This window comes from Alexandromys fortis, unplaced genomic scaffold, assembly GCF_014885135.2.
Source record: "Alexandromys fortis isolate MF-2015 unplaced genomic scaffold, M_Fortis_MF-2015_v1.1 scaffold_159, whole genome shotgun sequence".
NCBI classification, from domain to species: Eukaryota; Metazoa; Chordata; class Mammalia; order Rodentia; family Cricetidae; genus Alexandromys; species Alexandromys fortis.
In genome coordinates, this window is record NW_026068031.1 from 2,243,363 (window position 1) to 2,266,510 (window position 23,148).

General features: G+C 45.7%; 1 protein-coding gene across 10 annotated transcripts in view; it reads right to left on the reverse strand.

The window, feature by feature from the left end:
• The window catches only part of Numb (NUMB endocytic adaptor protein), a 122,643-nt gene extending 120,404 nt beyond the window's left edge, over positions 1 to 2,239 (reverse strand). For 8 of the 10 annotated variants that reach the window (XM_050164538.1, XM_050164537.1, XM_050164544.1 and 5 more), the window contains exon 1: positions 571 to 741. The gene's annotated coding sequence lies outside the window, so the exon portion shown is untranslated. The other 2 variants (XM_050164536.1, XM_050164534.1) reach the window with 2 other exon arrangements.
• Between the last annotated feature and the right edge of the window lie 20,909 nt (positions 2,240 to 23,148).

Sequence of the window (23,148 nt, forward strand, 5' to 3'; positions counted from 1 at the left end):
TAGGGGAACTTCCACTTTCCCGCTGAACCCTTACCCTACCTAGTCTCAGATCCCAACTCCTAACGCTCGAAGCCTTCACTCTGAGGGTCTTCAGTCCCGACTCCAGTCCCAGACTCGCTGTGGGGGGCAGGGCGCGGCGGTCCCACCCCGAGCAGTGAGTTCAAGGTCTCCACCCCGCAGACCCTTCCTCCTCCGACCGCTGCTGCCCTTGTCGGGGATTGGGGGGAGAGGGTTCGCACCCCACTCGGTGCCTTTCCTCCGCTCCGTGTCACCCCGGACCCCGGCCTCCCTGGGTCTCCCCGCCTCCCACCTCTCTCCGACAGGGGCCACTCCCAGTTCTCTCGGTCCCCACGGCTCCCAGCACACCGAGAAGCCCCGGGAGCCCCTCGTCTCTCCGGCCCCAGGGCCGCTCGCTCCGGGTCGCCCCCGCTCGCACACCCCAGGCGCTCGGTCTCTTCGGGAAGCCGCGCACACGCCGGCCTCCCGTCACTGACCTCCGGACCGAGCCGCTGGTTTGCCCAGGGGACCTCCCGGCCTGGCCCGCCTGGCCCGCCGGGGTCCCGCACCAACCTTCCCGACGGACAACTCCGTCGGCAGGAAACCAGTCGCTCTCCCGCCGCGCCGCGCCCGGCCCCGACGCAACCCGGCCCGCAGCCCCGGACCGCGGCCTCCGCCTTCGGAACGCAAAGCTAGAGTTTCCGGCCCGCCACCGCCTCCGCACCTCAGGCCAGCCTCGCCCGCACTCACCTGCCGCTGGCCCTGCACAACTCCGGCGCCTCACACTCTACCTCCGCCGCCAGTAGCCACTAAGCGCCACCACCTCCCCCATGACAACAGGCCCGCCCCATACCACACTTCCAACTTATCCATTGGATAGAGGGGCGGCGGCTCTCTGCTACGATTGGTTGGCAATTCCTGCCCGTCATCGTGTCTGTACCGCCCCTTTTCCTGGACGGGGTCTTCGCCCCCGCCCGGACCTGAACCGGCCTAGATCAAGCTTTAGTTGTAATTGGTTGATGATTGGGCAGTTCGGAGTCATGATAGGCTACCGACAGTGTCTGTTAGCTTAACTGACAAGGAGTGTGATGGCCGCGGTTGGTTCAAGCCCTGTGCACAGTTTGGTTGCGCAGTAGAAAGCGAAGACGGGACAGACGCTCACGTCCGAGGTTACCGGGAAGGGTTAACTCTTTGTTGTGGGACTGGCGCTGTAAACTCTTCCTTCTCCTGTTCTCTTCCTACAAGGGGACGCACCTCTACCAGCTTACGGTGGTAGCGTTTGCAAAACACCGACTTCAGAGGCTGTGTTTAAGAACGGTCTAATTCCTCAGCAGAAAGGTATCTCATAGATGAAAGATTGACTCGTGTTTTCTTGAAGTTCCCTTGAAGTTCTTTCAGGTTAGGGCAAAGCGCGGCCCTTTCTGAAGCAGCAATCCGCTTCCATTGCGATTATAAATACCGTCCAGAAAGCGAACTGTCTGTCATAGTGAGAGTTCTCCAGCTTCCAGACCCACTCTCCTGGGTCTGCCAAGTGACCAAACAAACCATCAGCAAGTTTTGCATAAACGTGCAGCGACTTACCCTTATGGTGCTTTGGAAACGAGAATTTCGCCCCCCACCCCTTCCTTACAGTACTTGACTTTTAAGTTCAGCAATTCTTAAATAGCATTACTAGCTGTCTGGCAGATACTAACGTCCCCCCCCCCCCCCCCACTCTCTCTCTCTCTCTCTCTCTCTCTCTCTCTCTCTCTCTCTCTCTCTCTCCCTCCCTCCCTCCCTCCCTCCCTCCCTCCCTCCCTTCCTTCTGTCCCTTAGTTCCTTCCTCCTACCGCCTTCTCTCCCTGTCCTATTCCTAAGGCTGATATTAACGTCTACCCCCTCCCTCCTTCCTCCTCTTGCTCCTTTCCCTCCCTCTCTACCTCTGCTATTCCTAGCAGTCTAAATTAGAACTATTGAATGAATTGCAGAGGTTTTTTTATTCCCCTCACTTGGTACAATACACGAGAATAAATGATTGCATTTCTTATTCATCTGGGTACAAATCCCAGTAGGCATTTTTGAGAAATCTGGTGTTGCTATAAAAACTCTCTGCTCCTAGAAATACATTCATCATTAGCTTTCTCTGCTTTTCTTTTTCATTCCTACCGCTTTTCCGGCTCCTAAATGAAAAAAATGCTGGCCTGATTACTCTTTCAATTTCTAAGTCAAATTTAAATATACCTTCTCTACAACTTCACCTGGAATATGCAAACCTGTGGTGATAAATTTAAGGAGGCCTGTACTCTCAGACACAAGGCCTCATGTTGAAGGCCTTCCTGTGGAACCAGGAGTGGACTTTGGAAATTTTGTACTTTGCCCCTGCCTTTTTGCTGTAACTCATTGTCCCATATCTCCTCTATTTATTAACCTTCTACCCTTTGCAGAGCAAGCTAACCGGAATCTAAAACTGTACAGCTTGTTATTGGGGGTGGGGAAGCTGCTATTTTCTAACCTGTATCTTTAGTTAAATTTAAATCAACTGCACATTTCTATCATCAAACTAAGCGGAAATTATTCCTCCAGTAACTATGCATAGCAGTAAGGTGTTTTTTTTTTCCTAGTTATCTTCCGGAACCTTCTTCCCCTTTCTCTCATCCTCACCTTCCAATTTAGAAATAACCTCCCATTCAATTCAGTGACTCATAGAAAATCCATAAAAGGAAAGTGGAAAAGCCAAAATAACTTCAGAGATGTCTGAATCATTTCACCGAAGGAAAGACCATGCACTGACCACGGTAAGATAGAAGGCAAGACTTAGGGCCTGATAAGACATCTTATAACACATGAAGTAACGTGTGCAAATAGGAAGCTGCCCAGCGAGAGTGCAAGAGCCACACATCCTTTTACACAGCCTTTTCGTGTGTCGCTAGCAGCCTCCTTCTGTCTAGCCTTGGCGGTGTGCCGCACTACCAATTTTAGAGCAAGTTGGAAGGCAATTAATGTCCTAGCAGATAGGAAACAATAACGTCATAGGAGGGCCTGGCCATTATTATGGTGCTTTGGGTAATAATGGCTCTTGCACAGCCACGGTGACTAGGTGCCATACAGAACATAGAATTAGGCCAGTTTCATTAAGGGGACTCGCCATCTAAGTTTAGGAACTCCAATTGCTGTCACAAAAGTTGGTGGATAATCGCCACAGAGGTCAGTCACTCATTATTTCAACCACTAAGAACAAGGTTTTCCTGAGTGCTTTTGGCCATTGCTACACTTCTTCTTCTGTCATTCCCCTCTGTAAAACAGGAGAACATTTAAAATAAATGCAGATGAACAGCAAGAGGGAAAACTTTAAATAAAGAAGGCCATAAGATACAAGCTTTTCAGGGTGTGGGGGCACACACTTGTAATCCCAATACTTGGAGACAGAAGTAGATTGATCTCTATGAGTTCGAAGCTAGCCTGGTCTATACAAGTTCCAGGACAGGCAGGACAGAGAAACCCTGCCTTGAAAAACAAAAACTAGCGAACAAAAAGACATATACTTTGAAATAACAGAAAGCTGTTGTGTTATCAAAACTATGCAGTACCAGGGAGAGTCTTGTTTCAACCCTGCGTTTCGATTTTATGCACACAAGGTACCGTCATTACCCCACCAGGTCTCCTTTTCCTCCCAGAGCTGTGTACCTCCCTCCCCGCAGCCCCCATGGCCTTAGGAAGCTCCAGCCCTGGAGCTGGCTGGCTGCAACTTTGTGGTGTGTGGCTGCCAGTGTAGGCCACGCAGGTGCTGTCTGTCTGGAACTCTTGATTCAGACCATGATGGCAGGTATAGTAGAGGCAAACATACCTTTCATAAACACCGACTGAGTGGAAAATGGAGGGTTTGGTGTGGCACCCCAATATCTGAGGAGTACTTTCATGTGCCCCGGGGCCTTCATGGGCACTGGTGCTGTTTCCTTCTGCCTTCTTTCTACAGTGTCATGTTCCAAGGGGGACAACATCCAAGTCAGTTTTTTTTTGTTTGTTTGTGTTTTTTTTGTTGTTGTTTTTATTTGTTTGTTTGGTCTAAAGGAGCAAAATCCCACCTGGGATAGCTCTATTTCTTGCCTGTGGAATTCTTCAACTCTCCCACCCCCACTTCTAGACACAAATCCAGCTCCAAATGGGTTAGAGAAGTAGATCACTCTGAAAGCCGACAAGGGCCAGAGTTACCTGCCACCAGCATTGGAGGCAAGCCAAGATGACCTGCTAAGAGGTGGTTTCCTGGGGTAGGGATCTCAGATGGTAGAGGCTAACAGGGAGGAAGGGATAAGAAAGGCAAGAGGGAGTTGGGGAGGAGAAAGAGAGAGGAAAGAAGGAAAGAAAGGGAAGAGAGCAGGCCTGAGAGGAAAAGGTAAGGAAAGCTAGGATACTTACCGGAAGCCCATGGGTACTGAGCCAGCTTGGGGGCCTGCCCCTCCCAGTGCTGTCTGTGGACTTTATACTGGCTTGCATAAGAGCGCAAACAAAATACAGTGTCTGCCACCAGCTACAGGAGGCTGCAGCCTATGGCACTCCTGTTCCGTCACCTCTGGGAAACCCTCCCCGAGTTCAAAGCCTGCTGCTCCGGCAGCTGATCGTTCAGTCAACCCAAGAACATGTCTTCTTTACCAAAGACCCTGTGGCTGAACGCAGGGAGGAGAAGATTGTACCATCCCATGCTGAAGTACATGGAAGGGCCAAGCTGTTTTCCGGCTGGAGCCAGGCGCTGTAGTTCAAAGTTCAAGGCTGTTTCATGGATAAGAAGGGGAAGGGGAGTCTATGGGAGGGGCTGTTCTCACGTGCAGAACACGTTCCCTTTCTCGTTCCTGAGTGCCTGTGACTTTTAAATGCCATACCATGCCTTATTAGTAAAACATTCATTTTTGTCCTCAAGAAAAATGGCGTGCCCCTTCTGCCAGAACTGCACGTGACAGGTAAAATAGTGTGCTTACTTATAAAATAAAGTGTTAGCTCATAGTGCGGCCATTGTGCTATTGAAAGGGGCCCCTAGTTACTATCATCAAATCTATGGGTGGATCAGCTATTCTTCAACAGCAGGGAGTGGACCAAGCAAAGCACTTAGCACCATTTCAACTTTTGTCCATCCCTGTTTTACATGCGTGCAAGAGAGTTTCCTGGAAACATGGCTACTTTCCAAAGATTTCTCCGAGCAGAATGCCTTCTAGGACTCTCAGGTCCCAATCACATGGAACCTTACAAGAAAGTAAATTTTAACCTGGCCTTTTCTTGCCTTTTTTTTTTTTTTTTTTTTTATTTGAGACCTGGTCTCACCCTGTAGGTCTCACCCAGGCTATTCTCCAGCTTAACGGCAATCCTCCTGCCTTAGCTCTTCAAGTACTGGGACTGAAGGTACGCACCGCCATACCAGGCTTGAAGTAATAGTGTCTTGACTCTAACACACACGCCATATTCACTCGTGATTTTGGTTCTGCCGTTTACAAACCGTAACTGTGACTTTGGGAAAATTGATTTGTCTCCCTAAGCTTCGGTTTCTCATTTCCAAAGAGAAATGTGTATCTGCTATCTTTTGCTGTGTACACTAATCACCCTACGATTTAGCAGCTTAAAACAATTATTATTTCATACTTTCTTTGAGTACAAAGTCCTCCTTGTGCTGCTTTGCTCTGTCCTCTGGCTCTGGATCGCTCCTAAAGTTGGGGTGATTCTGTGCCTCTTGCTTCTTGGCTCGCTTGCTTAGTCTCTGGCAAGGTTATGTTCCTCACAGAATTTCCCATGAAGCCTTAGTTCCTCAGGAGCTGTGGACAGCTGGCCTCCGTCTTTAGGACATCTCTGAGCCTTGCCTCAGAGATTTTATGGATAATGATGTAACAGGGCAGCTTACTTCATCAGAGTAAGCAGGAAGGCCAGAGAGAAAATGCCAGCAAGACAGAGGTTAACAGTTCTTTGTACCCTGATCAAAGAAGTGATGGTCAATCACTTTTTTCACATCCTTTAGTTAATAGTATGCTGCTAAGCCCCGCCTACATTTAAGGGGAGGAGCTCACACAGTATATAGACACGTCAAGAGGGCCATTATCAGAACTAGCCTACTTAATAATAATAAGTCTTAACTGTACGGCTCGTTTAAAAATGAGATGAGAGAATATTATGCAACTCAGGACCAATGTATATAAGGCAATGTGCGATGCAACACATATGCAACTATTATTTCTATTAATGTCATTACTGAGTGTGTATCGTGACTGGTTTTTCTCTCCTGGCTTCTAGAAGGAAACCTTTTATGAGGAACAAATGAGATAATATAACATCATCCAATCCTGACGCATCGTAACTATTTAATAGCCATTAGTAATTGTTTAACATTATTAGTGTGTGATACCCATTTTCTTCAAGCTATTGGAAGGACATGCTGTCAACGCTGGTGACTTTTACAGTTTGGTCTAATTCCCATACGTTGTATTCCATTTTTCAGTGAACAGTCTACACTTGCCAGGGCCCAACTCTGGGTTTAGCCTTCATAAACTATGACCAACAAAATTATAACCTGGTCTAATTCCCTGTGTGTGCCTTCTAGAAAGGAGGGTCCCTTCAGAGCCTGCAAGACAGGCTAATCATGAGAGCTCCTCCAATTCACAGAAGCGGGTGCATCTGGCTCTGTCCAGGTTCTGGTGAAGGGGGAGTGTCCCAGGAAGAATTAGCAGCGGCTTAAGCTAGTCACTGTGGATTCTGTTGAGTCATCCTCAGCTGAGGAGCAGAGGAAGAAGGGTAAGGGCACTTCCACACTGGGCTGGAGGTATCCAGAACCGTGAGATGAAACTGGGCAATGAACAGCGATTTTACAGGTAGGAAATTGTAAGAAGAGTCCAGTTTGCAACATGATCACTGGAAGATCAGCGTGGATCTGGCAGAGCTGGGTTGAAGCTGGCGTCCTTAGAACGGAGGAAGATACTGGGGCTTGGCCTGTAGCCAGAGAAAGGAGGAACTATAATTAAGGAAACCCCATTATTTTGGCTTTGAGTCATTTCTCAAGGCTCACCCATGACTATTAGACAAGAAGACTTGTGGAGGGGAGGAGGATAAAATTACTGAAGTATAAATGGTTCCTAAACTAAAACTTCTGTTCAAGCCCTGGCCTGAGCTACTTAGCAAAAACTACCAAATAAATAAATAAATAAATAAATAAATAAATAAAAGCAGAGCCAGTAAGACAACTCAGCAGGTGAAAGCACTTGCCGTGCAAGCCTGGACCTTAGTTCAGAACTCGCATAAGGGCGGAAGGACAGAACTGGCTCCTGAACCTTGGCCTCTGACCTTCACATACACGACGGCGTGTGCTCGCACAGGTACATGAATAAATTAAAATTAAAAAAAAAACTCTGTAGATAGACAAAAGTCCAAGTCTTTGCAACTCGTTCCCTCTCATCTTTTCAGGCCAGAATAGCTATTAACTGCCACCACCCCGTCTCTTCCTCCTCCCCGCCTCCTCTGCCATTCATATTACACGTGTTCTACTCTACTGTGTTATACTAGCCTCACAAATAAACCCTTTAGGAATCTCCAGACTGGAGCTGGCTCCACATCCGGACTCATCTCTAGCAGCATCTGCAGCAGTATTTCACCTCAGAGCCCTATAAACAGTCCCAGATAATAGTGGTTCAAATTCGAGTCACCCGAGGGCCTAGAGAGAGCACTGAGTCAGGAGCTGGTTTGTGGAGCACACACAAGCAAATACCCTAGGTGTGGTGGTGTAATCTCAGCACTCTGGAGGTGGAAGAGAGGGGATCAGAAGTTCAAATTCATCTCTATCTGCATATCAAGTTCAAGGCCAGCCTGTTCTACACAAGACCCTGTTTTTATTTACTATTGTTTTGTTTGTGGGAGATCTTTGGGTTTTTTTTTTTCAGTTGTTTGTTGTTTTTTTTTTTTCCTTCTTTTTTCCTATTTATTTACTTACTTATTTGTGCTTTTTCGAAACAGGCTTTCTCTGTGTAACAGTCCTGGCTGTCCTGGAACTTGCTTGGTAGACCAGGCTGACCTCTAACTCACAGAGATCCGCCTGTCTCGTCTCTGTCTCCCAAGTGCTGGGAATTACAGGCATGCACCACCGCCGCCAGGCAAGATCTTTGTTTTTTAAAAGCCACAGATTTTTCTGAGCACCACTAACCCTGACTGCTTCTCCTCCCGACACATTTCCACCATTACTACCTTGTTCACACAAAGAGTCAAAGCAGAAGTTGCTAGGAGTGGGAAGGTATGGACCAATGTCAAGTTCCTCTTCCGGTGACTCTTATCTTTTCTTCCAGTTCTGTGTTTCCTTTGTTTGAGACAGAAGAGATTAGTGAGTTTCAATACCTCTTAATATTTTGAGAAGATCCCTGTCTGCCCCTTAGCAGACTGGTCGGTTTTAGAAGGGAAAGAGGACCAGCTGCCCATGGGGATGCTGCGTCGGTTTACTCTGCCTTTTCCTTCACTGTCAGGACAGCAGCTGCCTCTCGGTCTCGCCCTCAGGAAGTGGATCTAGAGGTTGGCTTTCTCTCTTTTCCTGTTAGTTTCCTGCACAGGGACATCAATGGCTTTTATCAGCAAGCGATAAAAAAGGATGTTGTCAGTCAAGTGGAGACAGACAAACCCATTTCCCATCACAGACACAGACCATCCTCATGGCTTAGGGAACTGGATCTGGTTTTAGAAATTACAAAAGAGGTTAGTTTACTTGTGTGCGTGTGGATATGTGAATGTGAGGTGTGTGTGTGTGTGTGCACACGCTTGCACGCACACATGTGGATGGAGAACAGAGGTTGACAATGTCTATCAGCCATCTTTCATTTTTTTTTAGCATTTTTTAGAATTATTTTATCCGTATGGGCGTTTTGCCTGCATGTTTGTATAGGCACCACATGCCCGTCTGGTGCCTGCAAAAGTCCGAAGAGGGAGCTGAAACAGGAGAGCTAGAGTTAACGGACAGGCGTGAGGCAGTCCCGATGCGGCTGCTGGAACCTGAACCTGGGTCCTCTGAAAAGGCAGTAAGTGCTCTAAACCTCCGAGCCATTACTCTAGCTCCTCCATCTTAGTTTTGGAGATGAACCCTCTCCCAGTTTGGGCTAGACTGTCTGGCCAGCACGCTCCTGCTTTGTCTCCTAAGTGCTGGAATTATAAGCATGCACATCGCATGCCTGACTTTTTACACGGCTGCCGAGGCTCTGAACACAGGCTCTCATGTTTGCCCAGCAAGTTTCTTGCCAGCTGAGCCATGGCCTCAACCCTCGGAAGCTGCTCTCCTTATCTGTTTCCCTGGGGCTGACTTCAATCTTCCTCCTGCAGTTCTTATTCTACCCCTTCTGCCCCGCTCCATCAATACAATCATGTTATCTTCCCCTGGAGAACAATTTCACACTTTCCCAAAGTAGCTTCCCATTGTGCAGGCAAGGAATTGGAGTGTGAGCATGAGGAGGCAGCTTGGGGTTTGTTAAACCTTTTATTTCCTGGAACTCTTACAAATCGCATAGCTTTTTACCTAAAGCTGGATTTCATTCGCTCAGTCCCACTCAGTCAACAGATCACCTTCAAAGACACTGTTGCCAGTGAGGCCCCAACATCGCCTCTCTTTTTTTGCGTTTCTTTGTTACACACCTCCTGTGTGGGTCAACTCACTCAGTTCCTGTCCATCCTCCAGTGTGTCACCTCCGTGACACCAAGGATCATGTCCTTTCTGCTCATGACCGCCTCCCTCGAGGTCCAGCCATCAGTAGATGACTAAGTATTTGGGAAATGAATGCGTGAGTCAGGAACTGTCTCCAGGAGTAGTCTTGCCACAGTCATTTATTTTGGAGTCTTATTAAAAAAAAAAGCATGTGATAATTATTATATCATGATCAGGGGTGGTTATAGTAATTTGTAGGTAAAGGGACAGTGGTGGAGGCTGACTAAAGAAAGCTCCCCACTAACTAGTATGTGTGGGCCATTCCAGAACTCTGAATTGGGGAATCCCACTGTCTGTTTCTACTGGACTTCTGTAGACAGAGCCGTTCCTTGGGGAAAATCCGTGCAGAGTTGCCCACTGCCCTCCCTATTGCCGACACGAGGAAGAGGCAGAACCCAATTTCTCCTAACTCAGCAAAACCTTTCTGGTCTGAAATTAAAGACCAGGCCTCTCTCTGCGGCTTTCCTTTTTCAGGCGCTGAAGAGATTTCCCCATCTAAGGTCTGGGCTGAGTCACTGCTCCTCCAGCAAAAACAAGTTAACTTCCTTAGGATGGGGGCTGCAAGTGAAGCCTCAGCCTTCTAATCCCCTTCATCTTTTCAAGCCAAGGTTCACTGTCGAGGTCCCTCTTCTGGGAACGAAAAGGCAAGGCAAGAGAAAAACTGCAGCTCTGTTTCTCCCTTTCTCCCAAGCTCATGGTCTTTCTTTTGTTTTCTGCCCAGAAGAAGGAGGCTGGAGAGGAAGAAGGAAAAATAAGCCGGAGAACACAATTCTTTGATGCAAGAGGGATGGATGGCCTGGGCAGGGAGGGATAAATTGGGATGAATGGTAAGGAGACATGAAGAATCCCCGGAGAGTCTTCAACGTTTCTCACATCCAGGACAGCTGAGGCACAGCCTCGTTGCCAGGACACCAGCGAACCCAAAAATGCAATCAGTGGGAGGTGATGACAACTGAGATGCTGGCAGATCTGATGTGGGGCCCTAGAAAAGCTGCGCCCTGTGGGAGCATCATAAACTGCGTAAGACTGGCTAGGCAAGAGAGGCAGTGGGCGTTCAGTGTGAGACCCTGAATCAGGGTGCCTACACTATTTCCACCTCAATAGCCAATTTGTGGGGAGGACCCCAGGCCAAAGATGAAGGGCAGTGATGTGGCTTAATCAGCTCCCTCGGGGATGGGCATTTTCAGGATGCTTTGAAATCTCTAGATGAAAGGAAGGGCTAGGGAAAGCTATCATTACTTTGAGTTCTGATCATAGAGGAACCAGTGTGTTTTTGAGTTTCTGTATTGGAATCAGAGACCGAAGTATTTTCATCTCGGGTAGACTTGGCTTTTTTCCCTAATGCTATCAATTGACAACAGGATCAATAGCAAGGTCCCTAACCAGATCAGTGAGAGAGCTGGCTTAATGGGTTAAGAACAGTTTGCAAAGCCTGGAATTAAGATCCCAGCAGTTCCAGGTTCAGTGAGAGACCCTGTCTCAAAATAATAAGGTGGGCACCTTAATTGGGTAGGATACCCAACATCTTTCTCTGGCCTGGCCTCTCTGCATGAACACAGGTTGCATACCTACACATACATGTACATATATGACACAAACACATGAACATAGACACACATGTCCTTACCTGTACACACACACATACATACACACACACACACACATACACACGAAGATATAAGCCATATAAGCCAGGTGGTGGCACACACCTTTAATCCCAGCACTCCGGAGACAGAGACAGGCGGCACTCTGTGAGTTCAAGGCCTGTCTACAAGAACGAGTTCCAGAACAGACTCCAAGGCTACAGAGAAACTCTGTCTCAAAACAAACAAAACAAAACAACAACAACAACAAAAAGAAAGAAGCAGAACCTTATCAAAAGACTGTAGCAATTCAAGCAAGTTTTCCAGGCAGACTGGTTTTCACCAGACCAAATTTACCTAGAGGGACAATATACAGGCTCCTCCCTCTCTCTTAGACTTTTACACGTACACAAAGACTGCTTAAAAACTAGGACTTGAGCTAGATCTAGTGATATATGGGTCTCTGGAAGCTGAGGCAGGAGGATTACTCGAGTACAAAATTACATATTAGAGGCTAACCAGAACCACATCAAAAGGTCCTATCTTGGGGGCTGGAGAGATGGCTCAGTGGTTAGAGAGCACTGACTGTTCTTCCAGAGGACCTGGGTTTAAATCCCAACACCCATATGGCAGCTCACAACTGTCTGTAACTCCAAGATCTGACAACTTCACACAGACATGCATGCAGGCAAAACACCTAAAATAATAAAAATAAATAAATGCACATAAAATAATAAGAAACATTTTTTTAATAAAACAGGTCCTATCTCACACAGACTAATCAACAACAACAAACCCACTTTGATTCACTGAAGGGTGCTTGGAGATTCTAGAATGTTTATGTCAAGTGTGGTTATGGTCAAATGGCCTAACTAAGTAAACGAACAAGAAGAAGAAAAGATGGTATGTGTAAACCAGAGCCTTGTGTTTGGCAGGTCCCTGATTTTGGTATTTTCTCTCTTTGTTCATCCCTTTATACTTGACCAAGAAGGCTCCATCACATTGCCCCTCCTCTCTCCTGTTCCCTGAAGCATCCAGACTATTGTTTCAAGGGACACCTTTGCTACAGAATTCTCCAGTGAAATCATTATCTCTTTCTGATCTCTCCAATGCTAACAGGCTGACTAGATGCAAAACAGACCTTTAATCTGAGCTTGAGACAAGCTCATGCTTGTTGGGATCCACCTAAGAAGCAGTGACTAATAGTCATCTTAGGGACAGGCACAATTTTTCAGCTCTTGCTTAAAATGGACAAAGGTCTAGCTGATGTAAACCAAAAAGATCTCAGGACTAGGCACGTGATGTAAGCTCACAACAGGGAGGAGCTGAGTCTAAGGATCATAAACACCGTGGACAAAATGAACGTGGGGAATGTGGATGTCAAGTCCAGGTTTTCAGTGTTCCAAGTTCCAGTAGAGTTGGGCTTAGGATATACGTATGCAAGCATGCATGCATACATATACACATACACATGTACATATGAAAATATAGATAGATAGATAGATAGATAGATAGATAGATAGATAGATAATGATAGGTGAGAGAGAGAGAGAGAGAGAGAGAGAGAGAGAGAGATTGAGAGAGAGATATTGAGAGAGAGATATTGAGAGAGAGACTGCTTTAAGCTCTGGGTAGTAACTGTATAGAAGTCATTACCCAGAAAAGGGATATAACCAAAATACAAAAAAAAAAATCTCAGTAAATTTATGTATTACGTTGCTATGAATGAGCAAGGTTATGTGAATGGTTAAGGAGCTACTTTGCAACACTGATCCTATGTGAGAACCCCAGGCTTCTCTACTATTTCCAGAGAATTCTATTGAGTTGGTTAAACTAGAGTCCAGGGACCTAATTATAACTGTGTTACCTGAATAACCTGTCCTCCAAGGAAAAAAAAAAAAAAAAAAAACCTATCAGAAGGCCAGAAGGCCCATAGGTCTGACCTGGAAATCACTGTAACTAAAATACTTGGTTCACTCAGAGACAGACACGGCTGGTGACCTGGGGACAAGCTCCAGAGTAGCCATTAGATTCAGAATCTGTAGGTCAAATCAAGCAGTGTCCTAGTCTTTGGCTCTCTGGCTCAATTAGAGTTTTCCTTTAAGGTCGGTGAGTCCTTCCCACCTCTGGAATGAGCCAGAGGTTCTTAGAACAAAGAACTTCTACTTGTAGAAGGAAGAATTCAGGGTTGCTTACTCAGAAGAGACATAGACTTCTTCATACATACCCATGGCTCATCTTGGACAGCTTAACAGCCATTATTTCCTTCAGGGAATATTTATTGATTCAGAGTTATACACTTCCTTAGAAGTCAAGGTGAATGAAACTCCTTGCTGCATGACCCTGACAATCTGACTTTAATCCCTAGATCCCACAGTGGAAAGAGAGAAGTGATTCCTGAAAGTTGTCCTCTGACTTGTGCCGCACACACACACACACACACACACACACACACACACACACACGGAATAGAGGATAATAAAAATATCTTAAATTAAGTACATTCTCTAGGCCAATAGTTGATTGCTAAGGATATAAATAAAAACTAGATAGTGGTAAGACATCAGCCTAAGAGATCTCGAGTCTCTTAGCAATCTAGTAGGTGAAAAAACTATTTTTGGACTGGAGAGATGGCTCAGTTGTTAAGAGCCCTTGTTGCTCTTGTAGAGGACCTGGTTCAGTTCCCAGCACCCACATGGCACTCACAACCATTCATTATTCCAACTCCAGGGGCTCTCATACTACTTTTGATTTCCAAGGGCACAGATTATGCATGAGGTATATATACATAGATACAGACAAAACACTTATACAGAGTAAAGTAAAACAAATCTTCTAAAACCTATATTTTAAAATATACTTAGATATTTAATATATATAAATGTTTAAAATATGGATGTATATACATACATACATATATTTTTAAATGAAGACTGTACTTTTGTTTCCCAGCCACCCAGACCCAAATAATCACACAGAAACTATATTAATTACAACTCTGCTTGACCAATGGCTCAGGCATATTCCTAGCTGGTTCTTACATCTTAAATTAACCAATTTGATTAATTTATGTATCGCCACAAGACTGTGGCTTACCAGTAATGTTCTGGTATCTTTCTCCTTCAGCAGCTACAAGGTGTCTCTCTCTCTCTGACTCCACCTACACTCTTTCTCCATCTCTGTTTGGATTTGACTTTACTCTGCTAAGCCATTGGCCAAAACAGCTTTATTTGTTAACCAAAACAAAAAGCAACACATATACAGAAGAACACCCTACATCATTTTTTTTTCTTGGTTTTTGAGACAGGGTTTCTCTGTGTAACAGCCCTAGCTGTCCTGAAACTAGCTCTGTAGATCAGGCTGGCCTCGAACTCATTGAGATCTGCCTGCCTCTGCTACCCTAGTGCTGGGATTTAAAGGCGTGCGCCACCCCCACCCGGCTATCTGGCTCTTCTAAAACATTTTTTAAACTATATTTTATTCTAGTGACTGAAGTTAGTGAAACAGCCATCTCAGGAACCTTAAGATTCACTTTTCACCGAGCTATGGTGGCACGTGCTTTTAATCTCAGCTCTCGGGAGGCCAGAGGCAGGCAGATCCGTGTGAGTTCAAGGCGAGCCTGGTCTACAGAACCAGTTCCAGGGCAGGCTCCAAAGCTACACAGAGAATTCTGTATCAGAAAACCAAAACCAAAACAAAAACCAAAATAACAAAAGAGTAATTTTTCACTCCCTTAGAAAACCAGTATTTCTGTTCTTTAGAGGAAGTTAACCTGAGGCCCTGAGCGGCCTTTTCTTTTCAATGCATCCATGGGTGAAAGATGCCGAAGAGATAAGAACTAGGTGCTCAGTGGTTACCCGCCCTGCCCTAGGCAGAAGTCACTCCAAGTCACAGCATCAGAACCAATAGGGCTTTTCCGTTGTTACACAGAACCTATACATATACATACCAAGTCTCAGAATGAGCTACAGGAGTCATTTCCTGGGTACTCTTGTACAAGTCACAGGGTTTTGTCTGTGTTTATATGTTTGTGTGTGTGTGCGCGGCCAGATGTCAATGTCAGGTATCTGTTTGATTGCTTTTGGCCTAATTTTTTTAAACAAAAAAACAAAATGGGAATCTCATGCTGTAAGATACAGCTGGCCTGAAACTAGGTTGCCTTTAATTTCCAGAGATTGGCCTCCCAAGTGCTGGGTTTAAAGGTTTAAAGGTGCATACTTCCAACCCTTGTGTCAGTTAGGGTTACTACTGCTGTGATAAAACACCATGATCAAAAGCGACTCAGGTAGAAAAGGGTTTATTTCACTCACAGTTCCATTTAACACTTCGCCATCAAATGCAGTGAACTCAAGCAGGGCAGGGACCGGGAGACATGAGCTGATGGAGAGGTTGGGGAAGGGTGCTGCTTACTGGCTTGCTCCCCATGACTTGCATAGCCTACTTTATTTTATTTATTTATTTATTTTGTCTTTTCAAGACAGGGTTTCCCTGTGTAACAGTCCTAGCTGTCCTGGAACTAGTTCTTGTAGACCAACCTGGTCTACAGAGTGAGTTCCAGGACAGCCAGAGCAGTTACACAGAGAAACCCTGTCTCGGGGTGTGGGGGGGGAGTCACTGGAGCTGTATTTGGCCACTTTAGATCACAGAGGAATGGTTGATGGGATGGGATTTAGTTGTTACCATAAGAACAGACAACCAGAAAGCCACCAGGAAGTGACTTATATGTGAAAACTGACATCTAGTGGTGTATTTTTATAACATGGGCCAAAAGTATAAATTAATAGCTGGCTGAAAATTTAGTTATTGGGGTAAATAACTAGACAGAGACAGAGCACCCGGTTTTATGAACATAGCAATATTTAGCTCTCATCAGCAACTTTCAAACTTGGTTGTGGATTAGAATGATTTGTGAAGCTTTCTGAAACCCACTAACAGAGGGCATGGTGGGGCACACCTTTAATCTCAGCACTCCAGAGGCAGAGGCAGGGGAATCTCTGTGAGTTCCAGGCCAGCCTGGTCTACAGAGCGAGCTCCAGGTCAGTCAGAGCTACACAATGAGACTCTGTCTCAAAACAACAACAATAAAAGAGAAACATGCTAATGTCTGGATCTCACCTTCTGAGAGATTCTGCTTTAACCTGCAGTAGTGTAACTCAGGCAATCTCTGTCTCTCTCTGTCTCTGTCTCTGTGTGTGTGTGTGTCTTTATCTCTGTTTTCATCTTTCATCTTTAAAAATCTTTCTAGCAGTGACATTTTAAAAAGTGACTTTAACGTGTAACCAGAAGCTGGACATAGGGGTGATACCTGTGATTCCAGCACTTGGAGAAAAATCAAGAGTTCACGGCCAGCCTGAGCTACAGGAGACCGTATCTCAAAACACACCCACACATGACTTCACATCATACACACACACCACACATATTCACCATACCCACACACACATCATACACATACACAGACATATCATACACACATATACACACTCACATGCCAGGCACCGTGCCCCCGTGTCTGCGCTCTGTGCACTGGCACCCAGTTACCGAGCTTCGGGCAAGGGGCTGGAGGTTAAAATACACAGACACATACAGACAGAAAGACAGCGACATGGGTCATCCTTGAATTCCCCAAGAATGCCCCCTTTATTGTGTTCAGGGGCAGATTATATAGAGATGGCCATGCCCCAGCCAAACCCACCAGAAACCACTCTCCTGCCATCAGGAACTCCTGAAGGTCTCGTGCTCAGAGCAGCTGTAGGCACTCAGATCAGGGGATTACAAAAAATTCAGGATCTGGGGTCTCACTGCTCCCAACACTCACACATTTATGGAATCAGGTTGTGAAAAACTGCTGTGGCCCATGAATAACTATTTATTATTCTCCTCGTTATATAATTGAAGAAAGTAAAACCCAAAGGGTAAGGTAGTTGCTGCAAAGTCACTTAGTAGGCAGAGAAAATTTGAGCTTGATTTTCCTATATACCCCCATCTGATGTTGTCTTTGCAGAGGTTTTTGTTTTGTTTTGTTTTTGTTTTTCAAGACAGGATTTCTCTGTAGCTTTGGAGTCTGTCCTGGAAACTAGCTCTTGTAGACCAGGCTGGTCTCGAACTCACAGAGATCCACTTGCCTCTGCCTCCTGAGTCCTGGGGTTAAACACGTACACCACCACAGCCTGGTTTGCAGAGGTTTTTAGAAGTCTGATATACTCCGAATAGCTTCCTCATATAGCAGTCTTAAATATGGGACAGTAAGGCTTGACCCAGCTGAAGCTCTGCAAATGGCTTGGGTTTGGTGGGAGAGCATAGTCTAAGGAAGGCACCGGCTATCTGACAGTTTCTGTAAACTCATGAGTTTAAACTTGATGAGTTTTAAACTTGTGAGGTTAATTCTGAATCAAATTGCTACAAGATAAACATTCAAGTGCGTGTGTGTGTGTGTGTGTTGAGATCAGAAATATATTAGAGATATCAGAAACTAAATTATTGGTCCACTATTGAGGCCCAGAAAACTGTTAACCACTTACATATCTGAGACACTTATCTGCTAGGCATTAGTGGGTGGGGAAAGGAAAACAGAGGGTCCAAACCCTGCTATCTGGGACCTTTTGCTAACTTGACCTCCCACAGGGTTCCTCAGAGGATGGGTGACATCGAAAGGACAGAGAAGCTCGAATTTGTTCCAAGCCCATCCGGTACAAAATAAAGCTCACTGCGGACACAGGAAATGAATGGGGCTCCCTGGGTCAGGAAGGGAGGCTGCATCTCTTAATCACACACAGGGACCAGGCCAAAGTCTGCCGATGCCACGCTTAAGTAATTGCTCGGATAATTTCCCTGAATTTTATGGTGAATGTTTGTTTGATTGGCTCTTGGCAGCATGTAGGAGCAGGTTGAGGAACGAAGGTTCAGCCAAGCGAGCAACGCTCTAGAAATCATGCTATCAAAAGCCTATATTAGGGGCCACAAACTCAGCCAGAGGACTGACTTTGGTCCACAGATATTTCTGGCTCAGTGCTAGCTGGCAGTGTTTTCAATATTTTTCAATTAATTGCCAACATTCAGCTCTGGGGAAAGTTTACATAAAAACTCTGATTTTTGTTATGAGATATAGTGTGTGTGTGTGTGTGTGTGTGTGTGCGCGCGCGCGCGCGCATGTGTGTGTGTTTCTAGGGATTGAACCTAGGGCCTCATACATGCTAGGCAAGAGCTCTACCCACCATTCCTCAATATATGCTTCGTTTATTTTTGAGACAGGATCTTATGTAGACCAGGCTGGCCTAGAATTCGCTATGTATTATTGGATAAGGTTGCTCTCAAGCACGTTTTGTAGCCTAGGAGGACCTTAGATCTCTGATCTTCCTGCCTTCTCCTCCCAAGTGCTAGGATTACAGGCGAGTGCCACTGTGCTATGTTTATGCTGGGGATCAAACCCAGGGCTTCCTGCATGCTCGCCAAACACTCTGCTGAGTTTCATGCTCAGCCCATCTTCTATTTTCTGACATGGTGAACTTAGTGAACATTTGCTGGTAAGGCCATTCCTTAAGGAGCAATGGAGTGGGGGACAATGAGGTCACCCAGTAGGAAAGGTGCTTGCTGACAAACGTGATGACCTGAGTTTGGTTCCTGGAACCCACATGGTGGGAGGAGAGAACTGATTCCCAGAAGTTGTCCTCTGACCTCCATTCCTGTGCCGTGACACTTCTACACGCACTTATGCATGCACTTCTACTTGCACGCATGCTCACACCAAATAATGTAATAACAACAATAAGAAAAGAAATTATGGGTCAGAGTGGGAAGATGAAATGATAGCCATAAGAAACTGTGGGAAGACGAAAGCTGGTTCTAGCACACGTGTTTTCTTCCCTCCGACCCTTCTCCATCGATCCTGTCTGCTGAAGTGATTCCCTGAGAACTTAGATGGAATGTATAAAATGAGAGAAACACAAATATTGGTTTAAAATGGGCTCCTTTTCCTAGATCAGGTTAAGAAGACACACAGTTTGTTTGTTTGTTCTGTGACTGTTGTGGTTTGCATGCTGGGCCAAACAGACGCTTCCTTTTACATCAGGCTAGGGACAAGCCACTCACCTAGTCAACCTGAGAGCTGATGAAAAGGAAGAGGGGAAGAGGAAGGAGAATGATGGACACATTCTATGAGCAAAGAAAATCAGCCAGCAAGGAGAGGTAGGCCCTTTTGGAATGGTCCTACCATTGTTAGTATGAAGAGATGTGCAGAACCATGAGGGTTAGGCATAGGGACCCCAGCTCCTCTGTTGTAAAGATACAAGTGAAAAACACTGGAAGCCAGAGAGGAGAAAGAGGCAGCCATTGGCTTACTTCCCCCAGCCTTTTCCCCCCTCACCTGGAAGGTCCTTTCTCCTATCTCTGCTGTCTAAATCTTTCAGTCTTAGATCTGACAAAAGCTCCCAGGCTCTCATGATTTCCCCAGGTCCCTCCTCTGTACATCCCTCCTCCTTACATCCCTCCTCCCCAGGTCCCTCCTCCCCAGGTCCCTTCTCCCCAGATCCCTCCTTTAGCACAGCTGCTCTATGCCTCACAAGTCCCACTAGACTGAGCATATTGTCCTGAAAGAATCTTGCATGTGTGTATTATAAAACCCCTTGTAAACTCCTCGAGAACAAGGGCCGTTTCTTCTGTTCCTGCTTCATCTCCCATAGTGCTGATGGCCTAAGAGACCCTCTGTAGGGCCCTGCTGCCTCCCAGACTGGAGAGTTCAGTTTAGCTCTCAAGCTCTTGCCAGCAACGCAAAGGGTACACAATAAAGCCCTTTCACTATTAAGCAACAGATTCAAAGATAGACGGGCTGAGAAAGTACACCCACAGAATCATGCATTGTCTCAGATCTCTCCTGGGAGCCAGAGCCTGGGATCCTCAGGTTAGATGCGGAAGTAACTTTGATATACTGTATGTGATGGCACGTCTCAAGTTAGGATTTCATTCAGAAGAAATGGATAAACTAGTTGATTAAAAACATGGAAGTGGGAATGTTCCTCAGCTTTTGTTTAGCGGGGCCGGGGTCTGGAGTCCAGGAGTAGTAGAGGGCTGGAGTCCTAGGTCAGCACTACAAATAATAGGAGTTTGGGTTACTTTAAAGGATCAAAGGAGGTAAAGATTTTCTTGTATGCCATTAATTGGTATTTCCTACAGCTCTCCCCGTCGTGGTTCATAGTCAAGAGTTCACAGAGGGAAAGTATTGCTTTTCATATTTTAATGCTGACAGTGCTACCAGAAGAAAAAATGTGTGTGTGTGTTGGAGGGGGAGGGGGTGTCTCACACTGCCTTTATTTCCTTCCCTCCATCCCCTTCCCACCTTTCTTTCCAGCCAGGGCCTCAATATGCAGGCCTAGCTGGCCTTGAGCTCACAGAGCCTTGCCTGCCTCTGCCTCTCAAATGCTAGAATTAAAGATATGAGCCACCATGCCCGGCCATCTGCCATTATTTCCATTGCTGGATGTTTCAGTGCTTTTTCGGGTATAAATAGCAATCAGGATTTAGGAAAAAGAGCTGGATTCACACCTCTTTTGTATTCTGAGTTTCTCCTTTTCCACGGTTATTTTGGGTATCAAGTGTACTTATAGAATTCCATCTTCTGACACATACAGATTTCAGCTGCTCCTCAATGCCTAAATCTTTTTTTAACTAATTTTTAAATTCATTTTATATTCCAACCCCAGTTCTCCCTCCCACCCTATGCCTAAATCTTTAAAGCATTACATATACTGAAGAGAACTCATGAGAACTGTTAGCCAGCCTTGGGAAATTCTGGAGTTGTATCCTAGGAATCTAAACGTGCTCACACCCAGAAGTGCAGTGTGATGGGGTTGTGTTGGCTTTTTATTTTTTTGTAATGGTCATGTGATATCTCTTTATAGCTCCCTGTGGACTGCAGTTAAGGAACTTTCTGTAGAACAAAACTGAACATGGAGACATACACACACATATAGACATAGACACAGATGCTCTCACACACATACACACACACACACACACACACACACACACACACACCACCTGGGAGGTTTCTTAAACAAACAGGAATCTCCTCTAGGTTTCCGTGAGAAACTTGTGTATCTTGTGAAAGATTCTGAGTCTTTTATACTTCTTTCTACTCTAGTACATTTACAGGTCTGACATGTATACAGGATGGGACCTTCCAGGTGTGTGGAGAAATATACTCTGTCACTCAGTGTGGAGCCAGCATTCTTTAATCCCATGTAAAGAGCGCACAAGGAGAAGCCCAGTAGCAAGCCGAGCCTGGTGGCACAGTTCTGTAACCCCACCTATTAGGGAGGCCAAGACAAAAGTGTGCCTGGATTACAGAGTGAGGTCAACAGTGCCAGCCTGGACAACTGGGTAAACACTGTCTCCAAACTTCAGAAGAGTTCAAAAGGGTCAGGTATGGTGGCGCATGCCTTTAATACTAGCACTTGGGAGACAGTGGCGGGTGGATCTTTTGAAGCTAGCCAAGTCTACATAGAGAATTCCAGACCAGGATTACATAGTTAAGTGCTGTTTTTTTTTTCTCTCTTTTGGGGTCCCGCCACCCAGCTCCCAAATAAATCACACACAGAGGCTTATTCTTAGTTATGAATGCTCAGCCTTAACTTGACTTGTTTCTTGCCAGTTTTTCTTTCTTTTTTTTTTTTTTTTTTTTTTTTTTGTTTTTCAAGACAGGGTTTCTCTGTGGCTTTGGAGCCTGTCCTGGAACTAGCTCTTGTAGACCAGGCTGGTCTCGAACTCACAGAGATCCGCCTGCCTCTGCCTCCCAAGTGCTGGGATTAAAGGCGTGCGCCACCACCGCCCGGCTTTGCCAGTTTTTCTTAATTTATCCCAACTACCTTTTGCCTCTGGGCTTTTACCTTTCTCTATTTCTGTATACCTTTCTTTACTTCTTTCTTTGTGGCTTGCTGTGTAGCCTGGTTGTTGGCCCCTGATGTCCTTCCCTCCTTGTTCTCTTGCTTCTTTTACTGCTGCTGTGCTCCTGCTCCTCCTCCTTCCCCTCCTCCTCCTCCTCCTCCTCCTCCTCCTCCTCCTCCTCCTCCTCCTTCCCCTCTTTTCTCCTATTTATACTCTCTGCCCCGCCTATCCTTGCTCCTGCCTCACTGTTGGCTATTCTGCTCTTTCTTAGACCATCAGGTGTTTTAGACAGGCACAGTAACACAGCTTCACAGAGTTAAACAAATGTAGCATAAGCAGGGCTGGAGAGATGGCTCAGTGGTTAAGAGCATTGTCTGCTCTTCTAAAGGTCCTGAGTTCAATTCCCAGCAACCACATGGTGGCTCACAACCATCTGTAATGAGGTCTGGTGCCCTCTTCTGGCCTGCAGGCATACACACAGATAGAATACTGTATACATAATAAATAAATAAATTTTAAAAATGTAGCATAAACAAAAGTCATACACCTTAAAATAATAGTCCCCAACAGTTAAGATCCCATATTAAAACACATACATGAAGTAAAAGCAGGGCTAGGTTTGTTAGAAGAGAACTGTCTTCTAACATGTGAGGGCCTATATTCAATCTCTAGTAACCTCCCCTCCCCCCACTATAAAAGGAACTAGAATAATTGGGCATGGTAGCACATGGTAGCACATTCCTGTAGTGCCATTCTGGAGGCTGAGGCATGAGCATTGCTGACCTATATAGTAAACTCCAGTCCAGCTTGGGTCACATAGCAAGACCTGGTCTCAAAAATAATAAATTGGATATGGTGACTCACACCTTTAATCCCAGCACTTGGGAGGCAGAGGTAGGTGGATCTCTGTGAGTTCGAGACCAGCCTGGTCTACAGAGTGAGTTCCAGGACATCCAGGACTAAGTAGAGAGGGCCTATCTAAGATGATAACGATAATAATAACAATAATAG